Below are 5,686 nucleotides of genomic sequence, written 5' to 3' on the forward strand. Positions count from 1 at the left end.
GCAACTCAACAAGCCAAGGGTGCGGAAAAGGAGTGCTGTCTCCCCTGGTAATGGAAAGATGTACTTCAAAATATGCCTTCTCAAAGTTACTCCGGCAAAACTCCTGCTAGAAAGAATTTCATCTTGAATATGATAAATGTTTGAAGAGACAGATATTGTCTGATTGAAACACTGCACAATACGTATTCATATACTGAAACATCACCATTAATACGTACAAGTTTAATGTTCTTATGCACCAGCTAAAAAAAAGTTACCTTAATTAAAAATAGTTTCATCTTGGGGCATGCTAGGCTGTCCTCTCAAGCTGCTGCAGGCAGCTGAACTTTTCCAGCAATTGCTCTTCTTATGCATTCTGCTCTCTCTGCTGCCCCTATCCTAGCACCTTCACCTGGAAAGTCTGTCCTCCCTCTAACAAAACTGGCTTTCTGTGTTTGCAGTCTCCGTGGTGTGCCAATGATGGACAGCAATCTGAGGTGCCACCTTCTTTTTCATTTTTAATAGGGTCAGTGTTTTATTATAAAAAGTTCACATCATATCTTACACACTACCTGCTAGCATAGCTTTTGTTACATGAGTTACTTTCAATTTTTGGTATCTGTGATGTTCATCCAGATCTGTGTGCTCTTAGACGATCAAAACCAGTCACTTTAATAAAGATGTCACAGGACGTACAAAGATGTACCTGAGACGTTTTGAGCTCTGTTCCAGTTTATTACAGAACAAGATACCAAGCCCTCCCCTCTTTCTTTTTTTTTTTTATAAAGTTTGCAATCCCACCTCCACTTTTAATGTAATTGTAATCAAAACAATCAAAGGGATTATGTGCCTTTGGCAATGATATCTACCAATACATGACTGAGTAAAATCAGAGGGAAAAAAGTCTGCCAAAACCTGAGACAATTGGTTTTAACTTAGAAGGCAACCAAAAGTGAGGAAATGGGAAACACAGCACTAACATGTAATCTGTCCTCATGATGAAGTGTTTTAGGGTCATACTTTTGGCCTCTTCTTTCTTGCACTGACTCATTGCCTGCTCAGCTGCTGGATTGCACAGCTGGTCTAAGAATCTATTTCCTTGGCATAAATGGAAGCAAAATGCCTTGATTTTTTAAAACAGTTTTCCTCGATTTCCCTATCTTTTCTATAATTTTTAGTTTCTTTGTCCTCTCTGTTGACCTATGCTGATTACAAGGCCAGCCAAGTGGTGCCTGACACAACCAAGCACCATGTCCATCCTTTGTTTATTTGTTTGCATAGTGAATTCAGTCTGGCTTCAGAACTTTGTGAGTCTCTCACTTACTACTAAGCGATGGGTGAGAAACGAGGAAGTGTCCTCACCTAGCCCAGATCAATGATTAACTCAACCACGCACACATGGTGGGTGCTGCCCCAATGTATTTTAGATTCTAGAGACCCAAGTTCAAGGATATGGGACTTTCAGTGCTGAAGTGGGACAGTCCCTCCCTGGGATAGTCCCTGGCAAATGACCCTGCTGGTGATGCCTTTGACAAGCAATAGAGAGAGAAGCTGGGCATAGGGAAGTCTTGAAAAATCTCTGCAAACTGTGGAGAAGTGAGAGCAATGCAAATATTTGCCCTTTCTCTCCTACCAGGAAGAGGACACGGCACAGGGGCAGCTGGAGTCTAGCCTGCTTGGGTGCCAGCTGCCTTTGGGCAAGCAACAATAAAGAATAAAATAATAATGTACACTTTAAATGTGAAAAGTTAGATAATCTATATTACTATGTAGTCATCCTTGTCTGGCATGTACAGTGACCATGGCGTCTCTCCTGAAGTCCAGTACCACACTGGAAATGATTCACATGCATATCATACGGGAAATGATTCATATGATGCCCACAGTGATTCAGAAATCTTTACAACCTGTAGGTGACAAAGTTTATGTTTACTTTTATCAGTTGTGCTCATTAAGGAACTAAATTTCCCCAAATCTGAACTAGTTCCTGAGAGTGAATTAAATGCCTTTGGGGATTTGTTGTTGCTGTTGTTCCAGGAATCAAACCCAGGGCCACACCCTTGCCAGACAGACACTGTCCCACTGAGCTATATCCCTGGCCCTAAAATGCCTTTGGAAGGTGCAATTTCCTCTAATTTAATATCTCTACTGTTCACAAAAGAGCATGTCAATCCTTGTCAGAGAACGGTGACCAGCACTGTACTCAGGATCAGATGTGTTTGGAATCCAGTTTTTCTGATCCTGACATTAGATGTGAGAGGCACACTGGGCTATGCTCTCAAAAGCGAAGTCCAGAGAGGAGAGAGAAGTAGCCATGATCAAAGGGAAGGTAGAATCTTGCTTCTGTCCACAAGGTACTGGGACTGTATACTCCTTTTCAGGAGCCCCTTCCAGACTATTCTACTGCACAAAGAACTGTACAGGAAATGAAGTAGCAAGGTTTTACATTATCAAAGATATTAAAGGGACGAAAAGAAGAGAGAAGTGCTCTGAAAAGTTCTCTGCAGAGTGGGGATCAAATAAAGAAAGAAAGGACATACAATGAGAATATGAAGCAAGCAGCTAAGAAAGAAAAGGAATTGGCCAGAACCCAGTGGAAGCCCTTTTTGATACCTCCATCTGATGTCAGATCTAGGCATCCCATCAAAACCTGCTTGATCTTGTGCCAAAAGAATTAAAGATAGCATTCTCCAAAGGGTGCAGGTGAGAGATTCCAAGGTTTTTCCGGGCATGTGTCCTGGATCTCTGCGACAGGTTATGCCTGTTGGCCATCAGCTTTGCCCCTCTCTTATAATGCTACCACCACAGCAGGAGCCACAGTCAGCCCCAAAGATGGCTCCCAGTTGGAATGATCTCCCGTAATAGTACAATTGAGTGAGGCCCAAGGGTTGAGTGCTTTGTGTCCCAACATGGATCTGTTAGCTCATGTAGGCAGCTGCTTCAGAAGGTATACATGCTCTGAGAAGTCAACTTCCTTTGGTGTGTAGTAATTACCTCTTGTATGAGGACTCTATAACCACAACTTCCAGAACATTCATTCACACAAAGCCAAGTACTCAGAAAATAGTTTGCTGAAATTCCTCACATGTGCAAGGTTAGGCCTTCCCAAGCAAGCTCATGCTTGGCCTACCATTTAGGACTAAACCTCATAATGGTATCCTTTGCCCTCTCATGTAGCTGCAGTCCAGGATAGCACCTTAATTTTCATTGAAATTAGTCTAACATTAGTCTGTTTTTCTGTACTTCTTACGTATATCACTGTGATTAATTTTCTGTATATCAATCACTTACCGTGTTACTGCCAATGCATCATCATTTCCTAACAGCTTCAGGTTCTTCACAAGAGCATCACCACTCAGCTCTGTAGTCTTACTCTAAAGAATCTAGTCTTCTCATTTACTCCAATCAGGAAAAACTTGGCAGTCACTCTTCCCTCAAATGTAATTGCATCTTTGCATCTAACCTTATTTTGTACCCTTTTCTCCCGATACTGTAGATGTCAAATGCTACTTCTTTTTTTCATCCCTTCACTTCCATACTGAACAACTCAGGTCCAAAGCCATGGGACAGGGCCAACCAAATGGCTGTCAGAGTGGTGAAGACTGAGCATCAACCCACAGCAGCATGTCTAAGTCTGAACACAGACTTCAGAGTACAGGACAGAAAGCCTTGTGGAAGTTGTCTACATGGGAAGAAGGCAGGAGGTGAGGGTAGGGTCAGAATACTCAGGGTTCTAAGCCAAAGGAAGATGAGAACTCTTGTTGAGCAAAGCCCTTCTCATATTGCAGGAAACCTATGCCTAGATTCATACAGGAGTTCATTCTGGTACACAGCATAAAGAGAAAGGCAAAGCATCTACACTTTAGGACAGCAATTTTGAAGGTTGTCAGAGCAGGAGGGAGAGAGAAAGTGGGGCACAGGAGAGTGCACAGTAGAAGAGCCAGGCATTGGAAGGGGAATTCAGACAGGTATTTCTGAGGCCAGGCTGAATAGAGGAAGGCTTCAGAATGGAAAGAAGCCAGCCATGGGAGCAGGGTATACCTAGGATAGAGGGGTTCAAGAAGATGCTAGACAGGGTGGCACTAATACAGTGTCAGAGGCTGAGAGTGAAAGGGAAGGTTTGGGAAGTCTGGCACAGGAAGGAGGGGCTAAGCAAATGAGGAGGGTGTCCACCCCTTCACCCAGGTAGGAGGTGGCTTGGCAGAAGGCGGAGCCTGATTGGGGGCTCTGGGATGGCAGGAATGTCAGACTCAAGTAGGATGGCAGAATCTGCACACAGAGAAGTCAAAAGCAATGATGGAAAATGGCTCATCTGGGAAAAATCTTAGTCTCTTCAGGCAGCTGAAGGAAAATACCATAAATTGGGTCGCTTATAAAAAACAGAATTTTATTTCTTATAGCTTACAAAGCTTAAAAGTCGACTACCAAGGCATGGATGGATTCAGTACATGGTGCGCTTTCTGCTTCCAAGCCATTTGCTGTCTCCTCAGAAAGCAGAAGGTGGGAGAACTCCTCACCTAAGCCTGTGCAAGGTGATGCTGATCTCAGAGCCCTCCTGGTCTGATCACCTCTCAACAGCCCCTCCTCTTAGTATCACCACCTTGAGCTTAAGTCCTAATGGGTGCATTTCAGAAGGTCACATACATTCAAAGCATAACACTGGGTGAAAGGCTAAACAAGCCTGCTACATCCAAGTCACATACTGTTACTCAGCAGTGACAATGAAGGAGCTAGCCACACACGCAAGAAGAAGGATCACCCGCCATGGAAGTAGAGTGGTAGGAAAGCCAGACAAAAGGTCGTATCCTGTGTTATTCCACTAGTATAGCATTCTTGAAATAATAGAACTATAGACATTGGGACTAGATTAGTCATCTCCAAGAGTTTTTGATTGCAGGAAACAGGGTGAAGATGTGGTTAGAAAGGGGTCCAGTCCTAACTGAAGCAGTTCTCAGTCTTCACTATGTTCCCAATTATATATGCAGATGTGCATGTGACAAAATGACAGAGAACTATGCACGCATGTAAAACTGGTAGAATCTGAATACATTTCAGACATTTACACAATTATCAATTTCCCGGTTTTGATACTGTGTAAGTTACGTAAGATGTTGATGTTGGGGGGAAATTGGGTGAGGAATGCACAGAATTTCCCTGTATTTAAAAAAAACTTGGGCCAGCGAAATACCTTAGCAGATTAAAGTGCCTGCAAGCAGGTGCAGGGCCCAGAGGTTCGATCCCGGGCCTACCATGAGACACAATTGAGACTGAGAATGGTGGCGTGCACCGTAATCCCCGCTCTTGGGAGGCTGTAAACAGGTGGGTCACTGTGAGTCAGATCTAGTAGAGTGACCCTGAATACCCTGTAAATCCTTACCTAAAAATACAAAAAAAAAAAAAAAAAAATCTCTGAGTAAAAAGTTTTCTTTTTACAAATTAAAGGGGTGATAGGGGGAGCGTCGTCGCCATGGAGAAGGGACGGGCGGGCTGGCGTAGTTTGGAGAGTCAGTAGTGGTACCGGGCACGATGGTGGGGTGAGTTACCTCGTTACCCCAGCGTTGCTGCGCTGGGGCTTACAAGCTTCGATTTCTCCGAAGATCCTGTACAGCCTGTTTTCTTCCCGGAGGAGAAAACACTGCTATGGAAACCAGAGCGCTGACTGGGTGGGGATTATGGCGCGGGGGTACCGACTGAACTCTTCCCTGGC

The 5,686-nt window shown here is 43.8% G+C and overlaps 1 protein-coding gene across 1 annotated transcript in view; it reads right to left on the reverse strand.

The window, feature by feature from the left end:
* Antxr2 (anthrax toxin receptor 2) overlaps positions 1 to 333 on the reverse strand; it is a 149,804-nt gene extending 149,471 nt beyond the window's left edge. Inside the window, exon 1 of the mRNA XM_023703292.1 lies at positions 258 to 333. The gene's annotated coding sequence lies outside the window, so the exon portion shown is untranslated. The remainder of the gene's footprint in view (positions 1 to 257) is intronic.
* Between the last annotated feature and the right edge of the window lie 5,353 nt (positions 334 to 5,686).

Source organism: Octodon degus, unplaced genomic scaffold (genome assembly GCF_000260255.1).
Source record: "Octodon degus isolate 3935 unplaced genomic scaffold, OctDeg1.0 scaffold00168, whole genome shotgun sequence".
NCBI lineage: Eukaryota > Metazoa > Chordata > Mammalia > Rodentia > Octodontidae > Octodon > Octodon degus.